We start from the raw sequence: 24,876 nt of genomic DNA on the forward strand, positions 1-24,876 counted from the left end.
GTTTATACTGGAAGGAGTTGAAAAGCATACCCAAATGTGACCTCGAAGCCAATTACCACTTTAAAGGCCACAAATGTGCCATCTTAAAACTGGATCCCAGAAACAGCTACAAACCTGCAGTTCCTCTGAACTTGAGCCTGTGGGACTGTGGCATGTTTGTGGTATCTAAGCATCCTTGGCAGTGGCTAGAGAGCAGGTGTCTAGGTGTTGGGGATTTGTTTCTTTCTGCTCTGCATATGATTCTCCAGTACTCCTTACTTGTTTGGGACCAATCTTTTGAGGTTTAAGTGGTGAAAGTTCCTGTTCCATTTATGGCTAACCTGTAACATTTATGGTAATTGCAGAGAGTGAGATTTTTAGAGTTAGTTCCTATATAGAACCTGTGTTGCCAGGTTTGGCATGTCAATCCACCATGCTGACCCTTGAAGTCCTGCTCAGTTTTCATCTGCTCCTAGAGCCACTGCTTTTCATGCCACCTGCACATTATGTACTTGCATGGTGTGGGGTTCCAGGGGTGGATTTTGCCTCTTTCAGCAGGTGTTTCTGCAGCACACCTTGTGGGTACAGGCAGCCTAATGGTTCTGTCTTATCAAACAGCTGGAGGTTTAATGCATGTTCATACCATGTTAGATGTCCTGTTTTGTAAAAGCTAGAGCAGCCTAACTGGCCACTAAAGGAAAACCAATCCAACCTTTCTAGTTTAAAAAAAAATAAATCTCTTAAGTATAAAAAAATTGACATTTAATGAAATAATGCTGAATCATGGGAATATGTTGCAGTCTGTGATGGATCGGAAGTGGGATGCTGACAGCTCTGAAGCTTTTTTTAAAAGTTGGTAACAGTTCAAATCTCATCAGCTTCTGAGATTTCATCTGTTTCTTTGGGAGGGTGGGATAAATGTCTCTGGACACGGTGCCAAGACTCAACCTTTAGGAAGACTTGGATGAAAACTCCTTTCTTCTTCTGACCTGATCTCTTCTCACCCATTGTGAAATTATACAAATTGAATTTCAGGGCTAGTGAGCTAAGGATTCTGCAGTGGTCGGCAGAAGTGTCTTTCCATCTGATTACCCTTGAGGTCAGAAGCATGTAATATATTCAGGGGGGTTTCTAATCGAACGAAACTCAGAATATGTGAGGGTTGTAGACAGCAGCTGGCCCCAGCAGAGACTAACAGATTTGCTGAGAACCTGCAAAGATCTTGGCAGGATGTCAACAAAGATACTGCAGGGTTGCTAGATGCCAGGAAAAAGAGATCTTTGGTTTGCAGCAAGGAAAATGGTATTTAGGGAGGATGGGATGTAATAAATTACAATAATAGCACTGCAAACAAGTCTCCTCCAAAAGTATCAGACACTGACTATAGCTGGAAAGCTGTGTACTCATTTTCATTGGTGAAGAAGCTGAAGTGGATGCAGGTGAAAAGATGTGCTTTCTTACAGTGGCAAAATATTATTATTAGAGCCAGGGAAAGAAGTGACTGGATTCTAAGTAGGAATTATATTTTAAATTTACTGAAGGATGACAGGAATAAAATCAGTGATGGAGAAGGGGACGTACCTGATTTAAAACAATGGAAAGAGAAGAATGGAATCTGAGTGGATAAAGTGGAGACATTTGTGAAGAAAAAGATCATAAAAGAATTTTCAAGGACCTTCCTGTCTTTCTGGGAAGAACTTGAATCTCTACAGCATCAGGAGCTTCTATTATGCAGTATCCAACTATAAATTTAAGTTTACTCTGACTGTGTATTTGCTCTGGCAAAATATGTAGGTGTTTCTCTGAAAGCTTTGGGTGCTGTAAATATCAGCTGGCCACTTACCTGATCAAGTGTTGCAGTGCATGCCATCCCCACACCTGACCCTCAGATGTTTGAAGAAGACTTTTAGGTCAGTCTGCAGGAAATTTTTTTATGTGTTGTGCTAAGGTGTTCTCCCTGCTCTGTCAGGAGAATTTTAGTCATAAAGAGCTCTCCAAAGAGCCTGTCCAGAACTAGTATTTTACTTGATGCAAAATTCTGGCTTTTAAAAGGCACCTTCATGAGGAGAGAAAAGAAAACAGATTCTCATCTAATTGGTACATCCAACATGGCACAGAGAATAGCAGTGGGGAATGCCTACATGGAAAATTTCTGCCCTGCAGTATAGGTTTTTCCCAGTGATTGAGAAATTTGATTATTTCAGGGGTTTTCCTCTTCGTTTACCCAGTAAAACAATCTCTATTACTTATCATTGTTCTTAGGGCTTGATTTACCATATCAGGTTAAAGTCTGTTACTGACCATTCTGTCTTAACTAGATGGCTTTGTTTTCCCAGCAGGATGCTAGCAGAGTGGGGAAAGCAGCTGTTCCTTGAGATGGGAATAATAAAAAAAATGCCAACTGGTAAAATCTTCCTGACTTTTGCTGAACTGAAAAAGGCTGTTAACAGCTCTTGGAATTCCTTGGTTTCTTACATCCCTGAGTTCCAAGAGAAATAATGTGGCAGGCAGGATACCATTGAAAATGTAGTGCAATGGGTACTGGACTGAAGTGTGTACACTGAAAATGCCAGATGGTGGGGGCTCAGGAGAAATGCAAAATGCAGGCTATTAGTAAAATACACTGATGACAAACAATTCTTTACCTGTTTAAGGGTCTGTTTTTAAGTAGGAGACAATGTGGACTAGTTTTAAAACTACTGAAGGGGCCAAATCCAACTTTCTAGCATGCTATCAGCATGCTCAGAAAATAGTGACTTCAAATAGCAGTACAAAACTCATTAGTTTGGTGATAGCTATAGAAGCCTTTCAGAAACTTTCAAGTACTTGTGCTTTGCTCCTTTAGCACAATTATTAAACAGGTAGTAGAGCAGAGGACATGTTTCTGTTGACAGTCTCCATGTGAGCAATCTGATGCAGAAAAGAGAAAACCCTGAAAAAATCTCTGAGCCCTTGGGATAAAGTTCTGTTTTTCCAGATCCTGCTAAAGCAGGGAGGCTGTGGTAGTAGACTGGTCAGTGTGGCTTTGAAAGCCATGGGGAGCTTTCGACAGCAGCTGCTGTATGTCAGAAGTCTATAAATTGACTTCCTGCCACAGGAGGCCTCCAGCCAATTCATCTGGAGAGTTACTGGGGGAAATCCTCGCCTTTCATCTTACCAACAGAGCAAATCTATCTGGGCTGTCCCCAGGGCTGGGAAGGGGTTTGAGCTGGTACAGTCCTGGTGCCAGCCAGCATGATCTTGATGAATAAAACTGCTGTGGGTGGAGACCTCAGTGTTTTGTTGAGGGAGAGAAGGCACTCTCCTTGGAGAAGTATATACACACGTCCATCATATTCTTTGTTTTCAAAAACTCCCAGATGAGAATGCACTTTTTCATAATGTCTCAGATAACATCAAACAATATATTTTCTTTTCCCCCACCTCTTTGTCTTCTAGGCAGTTATGTGCTATCCCTTCTCTTCAGGGTGGACGCGTGTTCCCTTTCCAAGGTTCAATTCCCTTTACAATAATTCTTATCTACCAGTTTTGGCACTGTCCTTCTCCAACAGGATTTAATTTCCTCTAAAAATTGCACTCTCACTGAATCAATAATCCAACAAGAATCTCTGGCGAAAGATGGGTTTTGGTGTGGTAGGTGTCTCAAGAGTTAGTACCTTATATCATCTTTGCTGGACCTCATTACTTAATTGAAGTTTAACTCCTGAGCTGCTGAATTCAAGCTTCTTGCATTTTTTTTGTGTCCCTGAGGAAGCAGCTAACATAGATGTATAGTCTCAAATATGTAAGCTTCTTCTGTATTGCTGAAAATGTTCTTTACTCATTCAGCATATTAGATAGGTTTGAACTCCTTTAGGTTAAAAACTGAACCTGAATATGCTGCTTCATACCAAGAAGAATCATTCTTTTGCATGTCTATGGTTTTCAAGTACAGTCATGAATACTGAAATGAGGAAAAATCCACAATGAGGTATTTTGAAAGTTTACCCTGGCCTATATCCATCCTTGATTCCTTTGCTGTGCAGGATAAGGTTATGTTTATAGTGAAATGTGAAATACAAAGAAAGCTAAAGGTTCAAAAGTCTGGAGATGTTTTGAACCTTGTGGAAGTTGTTAAAGTGGAGGAAATGTTAACTTGATTTAGAAAAGCAAAGTGCAATGCCTGACTTCTCAAAAGTGTGTTAGGCTTAGATTGTTTTAGCATAATAGATTCTGGAAATTGCATTTAAATGCAGTTTAGAAAGCCTATTCAATAAAGCTTTCTGACCTTGTTGACTTTTGGGGTTGGAAGGGTGAGGCATAAATAATAGTGAGGGTGGGGGGAAAGGGAAACCAGGAGTTGCAGTAATTCTTAAACCCTAATCATTATTATTATCATCAGTTTTGGTCACTGCAATATCAGAAAGATGTTAAGCTATTAGAGAGCATCCAAAGGAGGGCAGTGAAGATGGTGAAGGCTTAAGGGGAAGCCCCTTGAGGAGCAGCTGAGGGCACTTGGTCTGTTCAGCCTGGAGAGGAGGAGACTGAGGGGAGATCTCATTGCAGTTACAACTTCCTGGTGAGGGGAAGAGGAAGGCTATCTCTGGTGCCCAGTGACAGGACCTGAGCAAACAGCCTGAAGTTGTGTCAGGAGAGGTTTAGGTTGGATATTAGAATGAAGTTTTTCACCCAGAGGTGGGTGGTTGGGCACTGGAACAGCTCCCCAGGGCATTGGTCACAGTACCAGCCTGACAGAGTTCAAGAAGCATTTAGCCAATGCTCTCAGGTACATGGTGGGATTCTTGGGGTGTCCTGCACAGTGCTGGCAGCTGGGCTTGATGACCATTGTGGGTCCCTCCCAACTGAGCATGTTCTGTGATTCTGTAATTCAGGCACCCCTGGCTTTAGCTGCCTACTGGAACACTCTGTAAAACACTGATAACTGCTTTCCCACTGAGATAAAATCCAGGGTTCAAAAACCCCCAGTCATAGACACAGATATTAATCTTACAGATTTTTGTCCTGTCTCAATGTTCCACCACGTGTGGCTGTGTGGGCAATGAGCACTATTGCCATCATACCGAGCTCCACCCTGCAAAGGCAATTCACATGTCTGGTATGGGGTTTGTTCTGCCCTTTTCTGTGTAAGGCACTGGGTCCAAACACAATCTGCCTCACTTGTCAGCAAAACAGCCAGTGGTCAAAATACCAGTGCTAAAGAAAAAAACCTCCATGCAATTATATCCCCTTCAATTAATTTCATATCAGAGTAAGGCAGAAGATTGGCAGAGCTTAATTATAAAACTCCTGTGACATGCTGTGGCAATTTGGTCTGTGAGACTTAGTTGTCTGCCTGTGCATATTTTGGAGGGATAACTTTGGGGAAGGGCTCTGAACCCATCAGGTAAACAGGCTGGGGTTCATACACAAGCTCTCTTAGAACTCCCTTGCGCCTTTCTGTACAATTACCTGATACATACATTGGAGTGGTTTGTGCATATGTAAATACAGAACACTCATAGGAAGTGTATGGATATCATTTAGAAAGCACTGTTGAATTTTTGGCTTGTGTAGGCACATTCTGTGGCCTGACAGGATTACTCCCGTTGGAGTAATAACTAGAAGTTTTGCTTATTTAGGGCCTGTTCCTACTCCCTTTGAAGCCAATGGCATAATTCCCAGTAATGTTTAATGGTGCTGGGTTGAGTCTTTAAGGATGATAGAATTTGATGTTGGAGGCTTCAGCCAGCACTTACTGAAGTACACAGGGGTTTCCTCAGTTATTTCAGTGAGCAAATTGCCATTTTTTAATGAAAATAATTATTTTAAAAACAACTTATGTAGAAATGGTGTTAGTGTTAAACTTCAAAAAGAAGAAAGTAAATTAAGAGACTTTATTCTGGCTGGTACCATGCGCTTTTTACAACACTAAAACATTCAGTTCAAGTAAGTTCCCAGAAGTTGGAACAGCCGTATCCAAAAGCAATGAACTTGTTAAATTGAAAAGGACATGTTGTTTTGCTGCCACATCTCTTGTGACTTCTGAATGCATTTCACTACTCCTGTTGCAAGAACAGCCGTTCTCATGGTATCTCAGCCTTCATGCTTCTGGTCTCAGCTGCTCTGACACCATATCATCTGCAGAGAAAAGGAGATGATGAAGAGAAATGTTGCAGCTGCTTGAGAAAAATGCTGGCTCTTGCTAATCAAAAAGGCCAGTACCATTGCAGGTATTAAAAAAAGATAAATTCACTCCTCTTTCAATGTGTTTTAAATATATAGACTTTGGTATTTCAGTCTTGCTAAGCTAGATCTTTAAACTGATAAAGTAAAAACCCAGCAGACTGAGGAGAAGAACAGAAAGCTACTAGAGGGTGTTGGCATTTTCTGTTTCTTTGGTCCAACCAATCTACTGACCTGGAGGGCATGCAGGAGGGACCATCTGTGTTCCCACACTTCTAAAAGGAAAACAGAGAAGGACATGAAATCTACTGTATTAATATTTTTATACGGCTGATCTACTGGGTTGCTTTAACTGAAGGACAGAATCTTGTTTAGTTCTGTTTAGATCTGCTCACAAGCAGTTACAGTGGAACTAAGTATATGGAGCAATCTAAATCTTGTCACCAGCTAGACTGCCACAGTGCTTGGCTGGAAGCTGTTGGGCCTTCTTAATGTACATGTAATCTTATCTATGTGATTTAAGCTTCTTTATCTTATCTACAGCACTTTTTATCACCTGGAATATTTGCTAAGCTTTCACAGGAGTCACACCCAATGGGCCAGATGTCCTTCCCCTTTCAATGACAGCATCAACACTTCAGGACTTCCTATATTTTAAATGCACATCCCAAGACCCCAGCTTTTGGTGTAGTCACCCTCTATAGGGGAGGCACCAGGTTCCACTTCAGATAATATGAAAAACACTGAGCTCTTGAAGTTAATGAACCAAATAAATGTTTCCCTATCTCTCATTCATTACTGCCCTGAAGAGTCCTTGAGGCTTAGGACTGTAGGGTGCCAACCTTCTGGATATCCAGCATATTAAAGAAAATACAGCAATGTGAAACCGATATGGTTTTAAGCCTTGTCAGTGGAAATGGAGACTCTGGCTGTTTGTGTTCCACTAAGGACCTGTGTTTATGATTTATGATACTTCCTGCTCTTTTCCTTGTGTTTAGTCTCTCCTGCAATTGTAAATTTTACAGCTGTTTGAATGATTGTCTTGTCTACTACAGAAGATGGCTATAAATTTTAATGAGTAACTCTGCACCAATTCAACAAGACCCAGCTGAATATGTCTTTTTATACGATGCTTGCTGGAGTCCAGCTCAACAGCTTTTTGGTCGTGGTGCTCACAGACAGGATGTGTGAACACCAGGGAGTTCTAGGTAATCTGAGTGCTTGGCTTTGGGAAGAGGTGAACCGGTGAGACTTGTTGAGATCATCAGTATTGTTGGGTTGTTCTGGGAATGAACCAAGTGTCCAACCCAGCACCATCCCGCAGTGAGATGATGGATCTTCTGGGAAATCTGCAAACCACTTCTGCAGCTTCTCATCTTCTTATCTGTGAGACAGTGCTGTCTATGTGTGACTCTCAGCTGTGGGGTTTGCAGAGTTAGGAAGACTGGTTGCTATTTCAGACTCTGCTTAGAAGAAGATTAATTTCATCTTCACATGTGTGTTTGATCACAAATATGGAAGGGTGTTAATAGTGCAAGCATGTATATCCATAACAAGTGTGTGTTAGTATTTAAGTCTGTGGCAGAATCCCCAATAAGAAGTGTAGGGAAGAGTGTATAGACATTATTACAGGAGTGGCTACATAAAATGCATGGTGTATAGTTACAAAAGGAAGTTCTTTGTCCAGATGTCCCTCTGCACTCCTTAGGGAATGGTTCTGATTGCTCTCTGAAATTTATATTGCTTCAAATGAAATATATGATACAAAACCCCCCCAGGGCCAGGAAAATTAGCAAAGGCACTTAAACTGTACAACAGCATCACTTAACTGCTCTCGTGGAATTATATTATAAATGAGCCATCACAGAAGCCTCTGGGGAGCTTCTGGTTGAACACGTCAATGTGAGAGAAAGCTGCCTTTCTTGGTTTTGTTTTTAAATTTATATTTGCACTAAATAAGAGAGGAAGCAAAAAACTAACATCACAACATTAGTCACAGAAATCTGCCCCAGTAACACAGTAATACCTTCATCTGCACCAATAACAAATACTGAATTTTGGTATAACTCTGTAAAGTTCTTAGTGTTCGTCAAAATTATTAGGGCTGGTTTTGTTCAAGTTTTTTTTTTTTTCCCCTTGGTATTTGCCACCTTATACCTGTAAAATATTACCAAGGAATGTAAATTCTAATTTACTAAGGGTTTATACTCCTACTTTGCACAGGCATGTATAGCTGTAAAGGGGAAGAAATGGCAAATCAAGCCAAAATGAAGACATGAAGTGTTCCACATTTCATAGGCATCAGATAAAAAAGACAAAATATCTTAAATAAATGTCGTAAGCTTGGATTTCAACATGAATGAGTCTCTCTCTGGTACTGATGATTATTGATGGTCAGATTTGTGGGCAGGAACAAATCAGAGGAATGTTTTTACCTCCCTCTGACCTAGGGCTGCCCAAAGACATTGCATGCAGGAGATGCCCCTGAGTTGTTAACTCAGGGTAGCTTGCAGGAAACAATTCCCTGAGCTCAAATAGTAGTGGCTCTTTCATAATTTAACATTTTTAGATTGTTCTTTGGAACCCCTTAGAAACCCTATGGTTGTCATACAGCAAAATGAAGTGTTATCTGTAATAATTTAAAAACTTTTAAAATACTGTCTAATAAAACATCACAAGATCACTTCATATAGATTCACTCCTTATGTAATTACAAAAGCTGAAAAAACATCAAGTCTTATAGAGCACAGATGTAGAAGTCGAGTGAATTAAAAAAAATAATTTTTGACTTTAACTTAATCTTACAATTGGTTTCTTCACAGCAGTGTTCAATTCAGACACTGCTGGCAGTAACTGAGATTGAGTTTTAGGACAGACCCAAACTGAAGTGGAAAAGAAGAGAATCTTGGTGCAAAATGTTTCATGCAACAAGAGTGAAAAACCAGGAAGGATGGAAGTTTGAAACAGTCATCCCATGACAGGTATTAGTGGTTCTGTGAATTTTTCAATGGGCAAAAATGCACAAGAGATTTCTCAAGAAAGATGTGAAATACAGAAAAGCTGTTTTTTGGGCATTGCTCTTTGCACTGCTGTGGTGTCTGTCTCATAGTGATGCCTCTTTTGCAAAGTGGCCTGGCTTCAGCAGCTCTTCACAGGTGGATATTTAAATTTTTATTTGGTAGATACTGATTTTCTACTTCTTTCCCTTATTTTAGTGAAAAACAGCATCTCTCATCTGTTCCCAAAGAGAAGAGAGAACAGAATTTAAATAAGAGAGCAGCCTCAAACTTCTTATTGCAGAGCTTTATCAGCAGCCATGCTTCAATCTGTGAGACTGAGTGTAAAAATTTGTAACGTTTTCCATAGGATAGCATTATGGAGACTATGGTTTTCCTTTTCCTCCAAAATATAAGCGAATGTTATTGTCTTGAACACAGAATTGCATCAATTAGAGATAAAGATTGATTTATTATCGTAGTCTACTATAAAATTTTATAGACCAAAAAATGAATTACACCAAGTAACCAATGGGAAGCTGATCCAATCTAAGCAAAAGGGAAAAATCAACTTCATAAAAACAACCCACCACATTTTTAGTTGATTAATGTAATTCATAGCCTTTGACAGTTGCCCAGGAAATGCTGCAGAAATTTGCATCAGGCAAGTGCTAATTTAAAAGGAAAGATCATAAGCATCTAGTTGGTATGGGTAGTAAAATCTCAACTATTTTCTCCATTCCTGCTACTCACTGGGAACCTGAAGCTAAGAATTCAGAATGAACTGAAGCCTCAGAATCTTGCTGTTACTTTGCGTTGTGTCTTCTTCTAAAATGTGTATATATATATATGTATCTTATTTCCTTTGTACGTATATTTATATATCTTCTGGAAGCAGAATATAGGAGCAGGCACATTCACATAGTATGCAAAATTTATATACAGGGGTTTTTGCCTTTCCAAAGGTAACTATAATTTGCATTTTTCAAGTTTTTCAGAATACTGTTTTTCAGATTTTGTGAGTGACTCATACGAATCTTATAGACAAATTACAATGTTGGTAGCCGTCTTTAACCTGTGTGGCTAAATAATATAGCTAAATCTTAACCAATTAAAATTGGTTACAAAAGTTTATTGCATTTGTGTTATTAATAATGATACATTTTAGTTATTCTACAGTATTTATTAACAAATATATGTCAGGAAAATGGAAAACATTGTTCAAAAAAGAACACTGTCCCATGTATGAAAGCAGCCTGTTGCAGTAGCTCTCCTGATGTGCCTAGACACTGTAAAAGTCACATGAATAGGCATTAGTATGCCTACTGATTTCTCGTTTGCATACAATTTATATTTATAAACAGTAACATGATTATAAAAGTCTGCTGGAACAAGTAATTTACTTTTTTCCTTATGATTTCTGTGTCTAAGGCTGAAGAACACCCCTGGGGAGTGTAAATTTACTCATCTAGCATGTTTTTTTTTTTCCTCTCAAGCACCCTTCTCTCATATTAACATCGATTCTAATAACTGTAGCAGTTCACAAGACCACAGTAGTGTGTTTTTCTTGCTATTGGAAACAGTAGAAAAATCCAGCAAACCTCAGGTTTTGGCTCCCTTTGGAACACCAAGGGCACTAACCAGGATTGAGAAACCTCTATGGTGACATTGTTTCAGAGGCTTCTTATGTGAGCAGAATTCAGAAATTTAATTGGTTATGCAACTTATTACTGCAGCACTTCACGTTGAGTGGCACTAAGTAATTACACTGTAACTGCTGCACAACTGTTGTAATTTTTCATGCAGCTCTGTTACACGATAACACGATAACGCTGATGCTAATGCTAGCGTTGGGCTAGGCAGCTAAAGAGGGGATTACAACCCAGAAGTGCTAATAGCATGTTGTTAGGAAACAGGATGCCAAGGAGTCATTGTAAATGAGAGTAAAAGAATAAAATGAAAACTACAGTGGGAAATCGGAAAGGATTTATTTAAGGCAAACTGCAGGCAGAGGGTGTTGTGCTGTTTTTAGTGTATTTAAATCCTTGTTAAAGGGTATAGACAAAGAGGTCAAAAAATCATGATGATGTGAAAAGCAGTGGGAAGTGATGGGCTTTAGAGTAGTCACCTCATTTAATGACTGCAAGGTGTCTTCACATAATGCATCTGCTGGGTTTGTGGAGTGTTTCTTTGGCATACTTCCATAGATATTTTTCTGAAAAAGAGTAAATTGATATTCCTAAAAATACCAGAGGGTCTCCTGAGTAACATGAAAAGAAGAAAAGGGCTCCAGATGGTGGTGACAGGGATGAGATAGCAGACTCTTGCAGTTTTGTAACATCTCAGACAAGGAAGGTCAAAAAGTGGTGTAGTTCTGCATGGACAAAGGGCCTCCATACCCAGAGCACTGTGACCTCCCTTGGTAATTAAATTGGCTTCCTTGAAATGTTATACATATAAATGCCAGCATGCAGAGATTGGGATTTTCACAAGTACATTCCGAATGTGATAAGTTTCCTGCCACACTATCATCACAGTGACATACACACAAGTGTCAGCAAGCTTGCTTCATTCTGCACCCATATGTGGCAATGGGAACAGCACACCAATCTCCCAGGGGAGGGGACAGGCTGAGGGCTGTGGAGCCAGCAGGGAATGCTCCCTGCAGAGCCCCTGCAGAGCCACAGACACCCAGGGCAGATAAGGACGTCAAAGTCTTGAGGGCCTGAGTCATTTGCAGAACGAGATGCCCCTTGGAGAGCAGTGCTTGTGCACATGGGTGTGTGTGACCAGAGGTACTGTAGGGGAAGGATGAAGCCATACTTGCAGTCTAGCTCCTCTCTTCTACACTGTTGACTGAACTACTGCTGCTTTTGCATGTCTTCCCTCCTTTCTGAATACAAATATCTGTAATAACTACTAGATTCATCCACTCTTCTGTAGCAATCAGTGGTGATGTTAGTTTAGCACTAGACAGTATTTCTCCTGAAGTTGTATTTTGAACCATCACTGTTTGCTAGGACTGCTCTGCACAACAAAAAGGCAGCTCACACCTCTGAGCGTCAAGGACAGGTCTAAATTAATTGCTGAAAATGAACCTGAGCTGACTCCATTTGCATGAATGTGGAAGTGGAGAAGGACAGCACTGGTGGAGTTGTTCAAGTTGCAGGTCAGGCCACGCTGCAGTCTAGCAGCAAAGGGCTCTTTAGCCATAGGCCTTGCTGAGGTTGCTGGGTTAGGCTAATCCCAAATGGATGGGATTGGAGCAGTGCTATTGAGTCTTCCTGACATGACAGATTGTGTTGTGTGGTGTGGGTTCACTTGTGGGAGTCTATGCAGTTTCAGACAACTTGGCACTATGCTCTCTTTCTGTGTATTAACATATATTTAAGTATGCAGCCCAAATCCTGCTTTTAATGTCAGTTCAGCTTTGAGCAAGTTAACTGAGTAAACAAAAGTAGCTTTTTTTGTAACTGTCTTAGAATTTGGCTTCATAACACTAACACTGTTTTTCTCCAAAGTACTTATTATATTAGAAAACACTTTAAGTATGTCAGCCAGCCCAAAGGCTGCAGCTGCAGTCTGATAATAAATACAAGCTAATGAACAGAATTTCACTATCTGTAGCACATCTCTTTATTCCAATAGAACATAAACACACATCAAATAGGGCATAGGATCTCATTTTCTACACCAAGTGCTCCAATTTATTGGCTTCCTGAGGAGCTAACAAAAATGCTCCAAGACCACAGGGAACTTCTACTTTGGAAGCAACTTAGAAAACACTAATGTGAGTAGTAGAATACCACAAAAAATTGATAAAATTGCTGTATAAGTGAATAAGTAGCACTATAACATCCTTTAGGAGAAGAGGTTTAAGTGTTCAACAATGAAGGAATGTTAATGGTCTTCGGGATGTTGGCCTTAATGAGGAATGTGCATTTCACTTGTCATAACAGGACACTTCTGAAAGCAAAAGCACCTTTAGAGTGTTTCTGAAAGTCACTTGTCAGAAACCAGAAAGTAAACAAATGTAGTTGCCAAGAGCCAGGCTTTGTGACCTTTAATGTTCTAGGTTTTAGAATAATTGCATTTATAATAATTGTTTTGGTCTTGACTAATATTATTACATGGCTCACAAATACTTGCACAATGTGTCAACAGGTGATTCTTTCAGCAATAAAATAATACATTACAGTGAAGTCATTAAATCTGTCAAACTAGCTGAATAATATAGTTAAAAATATGATATGGTATTCCACCCTATAAAGGTCTGGTCGTCACCTGAATTTTGAGTTTGCAGTTTCAGATTGTCTGTGTCATTTTTGCTGCTGCAATTGTATGCCTGGCTTGATAATACATTGACAATCCATGGCTTAAACTGTACATTCCCAGGGTGCTCGAGCTGCTCTTACATGTGTAAAATACTAAGGAGCAAAAGTATTTCCCACACGACATTCTGCTCTTGGGAAAGTCTTTGTGAAAGTTTTGTTATCCTCCCCCTTCAACCAAAAGCTTTGATGCAACACTGACACTGTGTTTGAGGGTGTCTTTCAAACAGGGATGAGTGCTTACGTGTTGCCAAAAATGAGCTGCGACAGAGCCCAAAGCTGTTCTGACTGCGGCTCTGGGATGGACTTGTTGATTTGTGATAAGTAATCCTCTGAGGCTTTTGTGGTGCAGACATCTATGTGTATTTCTCTGGGGAATGCTAGAAAATTTGCTTGTGTTTCCTATGCGGTATTGGAGGCTCAGCTGCAGTCTAACTTCTGACACACTGACCTCAGCTTCGCTGGCTGCACTGATGCTTGCCTGCCAGGATCCCTGGAGAAGGAGCCTGCACTGACTCAGTGGGGCAGTGGCTGTGCTCTGTTTCTCTTTGTGCCAGACAGGTGAGCACAGAGTGGGCCAAAGAGCCTATCAGCTTGCTACTGCAGCCCTGTGCCTGCTAAACCCTGGAGCTAGTAGCCTATAATGCATCTGAATCAGCTGAAAAGCTAAAGTTGGAAGGCTTCCAAAGATCAACAGAAACATCCCATTTCTGCTTTCCCTGCTTTATCCCCAGAGATTTTTCAGGTGTTACTTGAAGAAGAGGAGTTCATGAGCTTATTGTCTCTCATTGTGCCTGCTCTTTGCCTCCTGCAGGTTGACTCTCTTAAAATTTCCCAGTGCTAGGGGATCCCTGCAGTTTCCTTTTCTGAAAACCGGGTGTGTGTGAATGTTAAAGAATTGAGTGGCAAACAGAAATTATAGCTAATGGCTCTTGTATTTGACAGGGCATAATCCTGTGAACCTGTTGGAGCCCTTAATCTGTTGATAAAAGCCAACAGACTCTCCATGTTTTTCAGAAGTCCCAAAAAACGTGAGGCCAAAAATGCATAACTATTCCAGGAATGGATATCAATGAAGTGGAACAGAATTGTCCAGAGATGTCATGGTCATATCTCTTTCAGGATATTACTCTTGGATGATGCTCACAGAAAGAGGATACAGCACCTCACCTGGTCTCTGTCTTCACCTTAGTCTGTGTGTTCCAACAGCCCAGAAAACAAATTGCAGCACCAAGTTCATTGCTAAAGAAATGCTATAGAGAGAATGACTCAAAACAGCTCATAGGAAAAGAAAACATGGCCACTGCATTCCTTAATCATATCTCTGGTCTTAACGAAATCTCGGCTGTTGGTGCATACCAAAAAGAATTTGAGTCTCGTTCATCACTTCCTATTTGTCTTAAATTGAATGCTGTAGATGGGATCCGATTACCATGGTACAAAAACCTTTTGTGTTATTTTGCAGTGACACAGTTTTGCACCAAGATTTTATGGATCCTATTTTCCCAAGAGCAGCCTGTGGCAGCTGGGCTTTCAAAAGCTTTAGGATACTTTCCAGCACAAATGGCATGTTCATCAGCAGCTCTGCAACTCCCACAATCCAGGGAGCAGCGGTAGGCCAGAGGCAGCTGTGGAAAAGCCCCTCCTCAGCTGAGGCAGCAGAGCATGCCCTGGTTGTGGGGAGAGGTGGCAAAGCTAATTCCTCCATGTTTCATGCTCTTTTTACTAAGGTGGCTGAAGAAATGTTAGTAGCTTGTTTAGAAGATAGTTTTCACTATTTTTCTGTACATCCAACTTTTTGATGATTAAGTGTTTACAGATCAATTTTGGGAAATAAGTTTCCAAATTGTTGTTTACATTGGCTTCTTTCCCTGTTCATTGTATGCAGTGTATGGTTGATCACGGAAATCATAGGCTGTAATTTGCTTGATAAACAAAACTGTTTTACAAGAAGAATAATGATAGAATAGTTTGTTTTAGAAGAGACCTTAAAGATCATCTCATTCCAGCCTGCCTGCCATGGGCAGGGACACCTTCCACTAGACCAGGTTACACAGTGCCCCATCCAACATGGCCTTAAACACTTCCAGGGAGGGGGCATCAACAGCTTCTGTGAGCAACCTGTTCTAGTGCCCTTAAACACTTCCAGGAAGGGGGCATCAACAGCTTCTGTGAGCAACCTGTTCTAGTGCCCTTAAACACTTCCAGGGATGGGGCATCAACAGCTTCTGTGAGCAACCTGTTCTAGTGCCTCACCACCCTCACAATAAAGAATCTAATCTAAACCTACCATTTTTCATTTGAAGGCCATTATCCCTTATCCTCTCCTTGTGAGAAGTCTCATTCCAACTTTTTTGTAGGCCCCCTTTATGTACTTGAAGGTGCAATAAGGTCTCCCCAGAGCCTTATCTTCTCCAGGCTGAGCAACCACAACTCTTTCACCCTGTCTTCATAGGAGAGGAGCTCCAGCCCTCTGAGCATTTTCATGGCCTCCTCTGGCCTTGCTTCAGCAGATCCACATGTCCCTTATACTAGGGACCCCAGGGCTGGATGTGATACTCCACATGGGGTGGGGTCACACTTGGAGTGTGACTGTCCAGTCAATTACTTACCCACCAAGTGATCCATCCCCTAAATCCATGTCTCCATTTTAGAGACAAGGATGTTGTGCAGAACAGTGGCAAATGCTTTACACAGTTCCAAGTGGATGATGTCAGTTGCTCTTCCTTTACTCACCAACACCTAAAGGAACACCAAGCAACAAACAACGAGTAGCCATAAATGCTCTTATTTATGCATGGATTGTCTTTCCATCATTCTAATACAGGCATTTGTATGAAGGAATGTAATTCCCACAATATTGTGAAACAAAACTTTTGAACAGATATTTGTGTGTTGAATATGATGAGAATACTTAAACATCTGGTATTTGACTGAATATAAAGTAAAAGCACGCATTTGCTTTTATGATTTCATCAGAGAGAGCTCAGGGGGTAATTTTCAAAGGCACTGAAGACAGACGAACTAGCTGAGACTCAGAAGTTTTATGATGGGCGAGTGGTGCTGGAGGAGACATGAATTCCAGTATGCTTTTGTACTGAATTGGAACAAAAGTGACATTTCAAAATTTTCCACTCAAAGGAAAATGAGGAAACTTTAAGTTCAGGAAAATCAAAATCATAGTTTACATTTTCCTAAATGAAAGAGTCAATAGCTGTCATACCTTCTAGCTTCTGGCTCTGCCGTGGTTCCTTGGGGCATCCTGGGAAGCTCCCAACCTGTTGGAAGCAGCTTGGAAAGCTCCCTAAAGTTCTGAGGGTTGCTCAGGTGGGAGCCTCGGTGGCTGTCAGGCTCCAAAGCGAGTGGCAGGAAATCAGGAAGCCCAGCATATGTCAGCTGTGATTTGAGGGCTTCCAAACAGTATCCTGCTGGTTTGCTCTGGCAGTCATTGTGGCAAGGTTGTTGTCCAGTGCAGGATGTGGGAAGGTGGGTTTGCAGCAATGAATCAGGCTGAGTGGAAGGAAACACAGTTGTGTTTCCAACAGGCATCTGCCCATCTTGGGAAGATGTCACACCTTTTCTGGGATATATTAGGATATCACTATTCCCCATGAGCTGTTTCACCAAGAAATTCACGAGTGCCTGTTGGAATGGCAGTGAAGTTGGATACCAAATTGTTGTGATGTTTTGGAAAATTTCACTTCAAGTTAAAAATGAGTCCATTAAAAATAATTTCAGGTAAACAGTCCTCCCCTCCCTGCCCCATCTCCTGACAGGGAAGTGGAGCAATTTGGCTTAATTCAGTTTGTCGTTTGCTTTGTAGATTATCTATACTCACTCCTGTAGTTAATATACCCATAAGCTTTAAGATACAGCTTTTGCTTGTGGAAACATATGAAAAATGATTTAAAAAAGCTTATGCCAGTTTGCCCCAATTTGGGGTCTGCTCACTTGTTCAACAGGGATAAATACAGCCTTGTGAAGTGCTGGTGGTGTTAAGGGGCAGCTAATAAATGCATGATAGACAAAATTTAGACAACCTGTAATCTAATTTTTTTTTTTAATGTATAGGGAAAATTATGCCATTTTGTGACATTGGGAACCAATTTGTCTATTGAGTAACAGTATAAAAAGTAGCAAACCAGGCTTCTGTATTTGAACAGGAAGAAAGTATCCATTACAGAAAAATAGCAAGGGTATGTGAGGGTTAAGCTGAATGTACCAGCACGGTTCAGTAGAAAAAGGAGTCCAGGAAGGCATGCAGGGAAAGCGACTACTGACATTTATTTGTTTCTTTCAAGTATTTTACCTTGAAAACTGGAGCTATTTTTCATTTTTATTTTCTCATAAAATAGGCCAAACATTCAATGGAGAAGGAGAGTTGGTGGACTTGTTGTTTTAATAATGAACATATGCCTGCATGTGTGTGATTTCTTTTTTATGCTTTATAATTGGCATAAACTCCTCATGTGACAAGTCTTCAACTTTAACTACTGAACTTGTGCAGACTTCAAAAGTCATTGTGGAATTTCAGACCTTTGATGTTTGTTTTAACAGAAGAGCTGATGGCTGCTAAGGAGTAGCTACCAGGAACAAACAGATTTTCTAGGTCTCATCGCACACAACTTATTTTTCCCCATTTCTGACATTTTTCAAAGTTGCACAAATGCTCATGGTGCCTAGTTGTAAGTGCTTCTGCTGTTTATAATGAGAATTTGGCCTAGGAAAAAAAAAAATTAAAATATCTGATATTAAACCATATTACCATATCTGATATTAAAACCAGCCAGCCTCTCCCCAAGATTTCACGATATTGTGTAGTGACTTTTTTATAGACATTTAGTCTTAGTCTTGCATGTCCTATTTTGTCTGTTGTATCTTTCTCACCTTGTAAGTTCTCATGGATGTATATTCACTTGCTTTCACTAATATAGTAAACGCAACCCCTCCCTGCAAAAAACAAAAAAAACCCCAAACCAACCAAATCCAAAGCAAACAAACCATATTTATTATTTGAAGCCTTGCAGACAGATTTGGTCTCACTTTTCCCTCCCATTATGTCTCAGTAATCCTGATTGCTATTTTAGTGTAAGTACAAGCAGATTCTATCACCTAAGAGCCTCCAATATACATGACTCTAGGTGCAGAGAGCTCTGTAGTGTGCATGAACTATTCTTGAAGTAGCACCATTAGGGAAGAGGAGTTAGAGATGGCAATGGATGTGAAACTGCAAAATGGAGGGAAAAAAATGGGTAAAGAATGAGGGTGAAAGATAAAAGGAGAAGAAAAGGAAAGAGAGGTACAGAGCTGTGCTTTTTGTCCTTGCTTAGACTGCTGTTTAAGTTGCTCTGGAAAACAGTGATGTATTAGGTGGATCCAGCTGCTTTTGTGTAACAGAGACTGCACACAGAAATTCTGCTGGGTTCAGACAACCATCTTGAGAAACAAAACAAAAGAATAAAAGCAAGCTTCCTGTTAGTCTAGAATTGACTTCATAGAATGATCTCCTTCCATACTGTGGCTCTTGAGTGGGTTTGCCAGGAAAGGCCAGCTTAGCACTGCACAAGAGACTCCAGTACCCCCGGGACTCTGAAACCCGGGCTGTGTGTGAGCCTCCTGAGGCATGTCCAACCCTCCAGTCAGAAAGCAGGCAGGATGCCTGTGACCCTGTGCTGATCTGCTTTGTGCCCGCAGTCTGCTGACCCAGGCCATGAACTTTCCCTGCTCATGACTGCAGGCATGTCTGCTCAGTTCCCTTTCCCTCACCTTTGCGTGGGCATGGATTGTTTCTGTCAAATGCAGTGCTAAGCACCTTAGGAGATTTCTGTGCTTGTGCTATTTAAGTAAGAGGATTAAAAACAATAGTTCAGTGTCTGGGACACTCCCAAAACAGTGTCCTTATTTAGCTTCTTGCTGAGGTGTGAATACTTTTTTGATGATTGAAAGTAATTTTCATCAGTGTTTCTAAGAGGTTTTCAGGCTGAGACATGATTGTCAGACTTTTCTGAGTAAGGAATATGAGGACATGTTCCTGCAGCTTAATACATGAGCACCATGTACACACTGGTTCATTTCTGTAGCAAGTAGCCATCACTGCATAGCATTGTGAAGGCTTTATTTTCCAAGGAACGTCTGCAATCCACTGGATTTGCTTGACTGCTAGTATTTGTGTTTGGCTTTAACAGATCTATAAGTGCATGAACTGTCCTGTGTGTCCAGCAGCTACTACTGATTATCATTCTATCTGCAGAGACTACTGAGCAGCACTTAATTGAGCTGATGGAAATTTTCTGCTAGATAGAACCCTGGCTTCATACCTGTAATGATGATGTGTCTGTATCAGCAGTATGACAGTGTGAAGATATTCCCCTGCAGCCAGCCCAAGTAATTTAATGAAGAATTAACAAATGCAGATATGTTGCCCTTCATGAGAGACATGGAAATACGTGAACAGGGTTCACTTCATCATGTTCAGATAAAATGGTTTATTCTTTGCTTAACTCAGCTCACCCCCCTGACTATCACAGACCCATGAAGCCTACTGTCTGAATCCAAGTTATTCTCTGGAACAACAGGCAGTATTTTCAATTGGCTGTGCAATAAACTCAGCAATTCAGATGTTTCAGACAAAATGTAGCTCCCTAAGGACAAAACTTCACAAAAGGATTAAAAAAGATCTGTAACCACTGTGCAGTGGTTAGGAGCACTGCAAGTGGGGTTTTCTGGAGTTCAAAGAACCACCCTAGAACAGGTGGCTGATCACAGCTAACACAACCCAGAGCAATGATGGGTGCTCAGCTGTAATAACCAGGTAGCAACTGGGATTAGCCTTTCAGGTGAGCAAACCTTCAATAGAGATTGGAGCAAAGCTTTTGGGACCACAGCAAGATACTTTGCCTCTCTGTCACAGATCATAATGTCTCTAATTTAGTCTGAATGGTGGGTAGAAATGCCTATGCAGCAGCTTAAGGAAAAGGAAGTCGAAGAGACTCAACAGTTATAGCCTTGTGGTAAAGATGTCTGCCTGCCAGGGCAAATAGATGAGTGGGAATTCTTTTTGGGGTAAGATGTAAATTGGCTGAGGTGGAACAAGTGCAGTGTAGTGTCTAGGTCACTTCTGGTTTGTTTGGGACTGTTTTACAGAGTCAGGGCCCAAGTTTCCATTAGCAACACCTTGAAGGGGATGCATCCCTTTGAACACAAATTTAAGTTCCTAAACCACAAACTGCAATTCTCAAAACTCCATTCTACTTCCAGTGCATTAGGGAGATGGCATAACTCTCTTTTCTGCCTGATGTTCAGAAGCATCTCTGACACTTACTGTTCTGCCACCGCATCACATTGATCTTGGGTGCTGCCAGATACCAGAAATTTGCCTGGTGCTTGTACTTTGACAGAAGTGAAACTTCTGCTGATGTGCAAGAGTCCAGCTCACCTGCCTGCTGAAAGTTCAGCAAACTCTGAGAAGAGTGGTTTGTGCAGAGAAGGCTCTGCACAAACCACGGTGGATCTGTAAATCCTCCCCTTCAATGAGTTAGCCCTGTAATTGTGATGGGAAAGATGCATCCTCAGTGACACGTAGGGGGGAAACAAATTGCACAGCTACTGCAGGCTCCAGAGGCAAGACAGGAAAGTGGTAGTAAGGAGATCACCCTTCAGCTTTCCGTGTAAATCTGTCCTGGATGGAGCCCTTGCCCTGTGTTGCAAACTGTGAAATTGGATCCCAAGAGTGTTCAAAGTGTGTTGGTTCAGCTGCTCTGTCCAGCAGGCTCAAACCTATTTTGGTACAGGAAGGTTGAGGATCAGCAGTCTCTTTCCTCCCTTCTTTTCAGAACTGCTTCATATTCCTAGGTCAGGGAGAAATGGCGACTCTTACTCTCCTCCAGATATCTTGTGTATTTATATAGGAAGAAGGAGATCTGTTGCTCCAGAATCAATTTGAGCATTTTTGCACAAAAATACAAAAAATTATTTGCAGAATTCAAAAAATACCATTTAAACCATGAACTGAAATTTGGTGATTCCTTCTCCACCAAACCTGCTTATTCTAGCATGCTCCCTCCTTCTCTTGAGCTGTAGAGAGACTGTGATATTGTGTTGGTTTCTTTTTCCAGGGATAATATGGTTTTGTAATCATCCACAGTGGTGCAAGCACTACCCCAGTCAGCTAAGTCATTATTCATAAAAATGTACCTAAAGTAGGCTTTGTTTTTTATTGGTTTTAAAGGGCAGGATTTGAGCTTCTGAACTTTGTTTTAATTTTTCACAATGAGTAATAAATACTTTTACCTGCTTTTCAGTTCTTTTATGGACTAAATAAACAGCTGGTTTAAATCATCACTATTCTGTTAAGCCTGGGAGAATGATGCCAGTGTAAACCACTGAACAGTTTGGCCCCATTTAACTTTTTCAAGTATTCAAAAAATGTTATTACACTTGCTGAAAAAGAAATTAACAAGAGACATAGTGCAAATCCTTGAGGAGTCTACCCATAACAAACAAGGTTCATAAAACAGTGAGATGGGGAGCAGAACTGGAAATTTGGCAGGAAACAGATTTTACTCCAAGTTGACAACTGCTCATATGGCAAACTGTAGAAAATACCATTACAAAAAATATATGCCAGGTGTACAGATCCTTTAGCAAGTAGGAGACAGCACTGTTAAATAGAAGGATCTGAACATGCTCATCACACAGCACAGGAAATGAATTAGGTTTGCTAAGATCCTTTCTGCGGCAAAAAATCACCAAAAGAAATGTGCACATACAGAAGGTTACTGCAGCAAGAATGAGAAATGCAAGAACATTTCAGTTGCTAAGGCCATTACTTACGGCAGGGCATTCCTTTCCAGCCAGCCAAAGACAGAAACAGCTGTACATGGCTAGAGGAAAGCTTCTACTCTGGGGTACAACCCACTTCAGTACCCAGGCCACCAATGTCCATGGTCCCACTCACTCCAGATCCATTGTACCATTATGAGCTCACTGTAACTGGCATAGTTATTAAACATCCACTCTAAGTAAAAATTAGACCTTGTTAAAATAGTGACTGAATGCTTTCCTATTCCCAATCATTCCTATTTCACTTATTCTGAATCTCAAGAAAGCTTGCACCTTCCTTTGTAGATAATGTTTATTTACCTTTAGCACAGTATAGAGTGAAGCCAGTAATCTGTATCTTCACTGCTGCAGTTAATGGATCATGACAGGAGGGGTTTTCAGGGAGCTGGGGTGCAGCTAATGATATCATAATCCTTTTCTCCTTAAGCACTTAGGTTTTGAGTCTTAAAGCTGTATTTGAGCACGTATAAGCAAATCAAGATGGAGGAGAAGTTACACATCTTTAATTTTTACATTAGCAATTGGATGGGACTTATGAGTTGAACAGAACAGAGAGTATGTAACTGTTGTGCTTAAAATAGCTACAAAACAATTTATAGTACTGAAACAATGCATAACTCAAGTATGACAGCCTTCATATTTATCACTCTTTCTCCATCCCTCCTTCTTCCTACATGCAAGTAAGGAAAGCTGACCTGCCAGTGATATTACTGATGATACTTTTCTTTACTAGACAAACAAAGACTTAAAGTTGCTATGGAAATATACAAATTTCACAATTCATGCATTTATCAAAGAAGGATCATCATCCTCACGTAATATTGATAGAGTGCACACTGTCTCCCTACATGCTTATCACAAGACTCTTAATGTCAAACAGAAAAATGAGGTGCACTATTTCATTGATGTCATGTCCATTGATCAGTGCCTGCATGACCAATTTCTCATTTTAATGGTGTTTAAGGTGAAAATGACACTCCCCAAACTCCAAATATGTAGGTATTATTTCAGTGTGATTTAATTTCAGAAGTGTGGTGATTTTGAAGGCCGTGGCTTTCCTGAAAGCCAACTCATGGCAGAATCAATCTCTGAGCGTTTCATACTTTTGCATATTTGTTTTTGTTAATGAACATTTCTTTGAATTGAGTTTGATTTTATCCCCCATCCTCCTCCCTCTGTAAACACAGAAAAGGAGGCAGTCATTTATTTTCTATGATAATTTGAGATGTAGTAGCTCTTTGCTCCAGCTGTTTTAGTGCTGCTGTAGAACCTCCAAATATCTTTAGTCTTGCTGCTTTCTAACTTTGGATCCCCTTTGATCTATAGAGGCTTCTGGGGCAAATGGGTAAGGTTAAACTATAAACTGGTTCCCACACTTTGTACATGTGAGTGCTGATGAACTAAAGACCACCAAAGGTTTCTGTGTTTATGTAGCATGGATACAGACATGTCATCATCCCTTGCCTTGGTTCCAGTTTTCAAATTTATTTCTGAATGGCTTTTGCATGAGCTTTTTTGTCACGTATTTCAGTTTCACAGATTACCGGCACCATCGGAGCAAATCATCTGAGCACTGAATGTGTAAGCAAAACTGAGATATCCAACATTTGTATAAAGGCAAATACTTAAAAAAAAAAATCAGAATGAGCAAATCTCTAGACAAAACTATTGAGTTGATAGCCTTGAAGAAAAAAAACGGGCACAAATCTAAAGTAGTTGTGAATTTGCAGTGTAGGAATGGCACCAGTCCAAAAATATATTGGTATATTTTGATAGAGGAGTTTTTAGTGTTATAATATAAAATATTTGCTTTGTTTCCCTGTGCTGTATTTTTATTGGCATTAATGAAACTCTGAAGCTTCTGAGTTTGTGATATGATCAGAACCCCAGTCCCTGATTTTGAGGTGAATATTCCAGTTGCCTGAGTTAGCAGGAATGAACTGAGAAGCCTGACACATGAATGGAGTGAGAATTTCAGAATCAGGTGAATCAAGATACTTCTTTGTCATCTGATTTCCTATGGAAATAAGGCTTGCATGATTGCACTTTGTGGTTAATTTCACAGGGATGTGGTTAAACTCATAGGGATGAGTTGTCAGAAAGACATTGGTCTCCCAAAACTTTGAGTAGTAAATGCGAGGAATATATATAAAGGATATCCTATAATTGTCCTGTATGTTTTCTAGCAATGCAGAAGGTTACATGCTGAGTTCACACATTATTTGGCATTGGTGTGTAAATTTACTCTATAAATGCCCCAAACTCTGAAAAATCTTCAGCCAGAGTTTGCAGGAGCCTGATTTTACTATTTCTGATGCCATGGTACTGTTTGCTTGTTCCCTTTGTCGGTCATCTGCAGAGAAAGGTTTCACTGAGTAGATGGTCAGCCTTAAAGCAGAGCCATTCTGGCAAGAGAAACCATCATGGTATAACTTGTTCCATGTTAATCAGCTCAACAGGTGTGAGGCATGGTAAATGGAACTTTGGCTAATAACAGCTGACCAAATTTCAGGCAGATACAGGTGTTTTAACTACCACACTTCCATGCAGGCTCTAGGGGTTGGAAT

General features: G+C 40.5%; 1 protein-coding gene and 1 long non-coding RNA gene across 12 annotated transcripts in view; one reads left to right on the forward strand and one right to left on the reverse strand.

Annotated features, from left to right (window-relative positions):
• Positions 1–24,876, forward strand: part of LOC146433359 (uncharacterized) — a 269,497-nt gene that overhangs the window by 133,660 nt on the left and 110,961 nt on the right. The window contains exon 6 of one of the 10 annotated variants that reach the window (XR_014854071.1): positions 8,365–8,608. The exons of the other annotated variants lie outside the window; for them this stretch is intronic. The gene's annotated coding sequence lies outside the window, so the exon portion shown is untranslated. Of the gene's footprint in view, positions 1–8,364; positions 8,609–24,876 lie in introns of those variants that run through there. 10 annotated transcript variants of the gene reach the window in all.
• The window catches only part of LOC146433360 (uncharacterized), a 79,027-nt gene continuing 60,004 nt past the window's right edge, over positions 5,854–24,876 (reverse strand). Inside the window, exons 3-5 of one of the 2 annotated variants that reach the window (XR_014854075.1) lie at positions 16,081–16,210; positions 11,266–11,352; positions 5,854–6,096 (exon numbers count right to left, since the gene is read on the reverse strand). This is a non-coding gene — a long non-coding RNA (uncharacterized LOC146433360). The remainder of the gene's footprint in view (positions 6,097–11,265; positions 11,353–16,080; positions 16,211–24,876) is intronic. The other variant, XR_014854074.1, reaches the window with a different exon arrangement.

Source organism: Lichenostomus cassidix, chromosome 9 (genome assembly GCF_008360975.1).
Source record: "Lichenostomus cassidix isolate B80296 chromosome 9, HeHo_3.0, whole genome shotgun sequence".
Lineage (NCBI taxonomy): Eukaryota > Metazoa > Chordata > Aves > Passeriformes > Meliphagidae > Lichenostomus > Lichenostomus cassidix.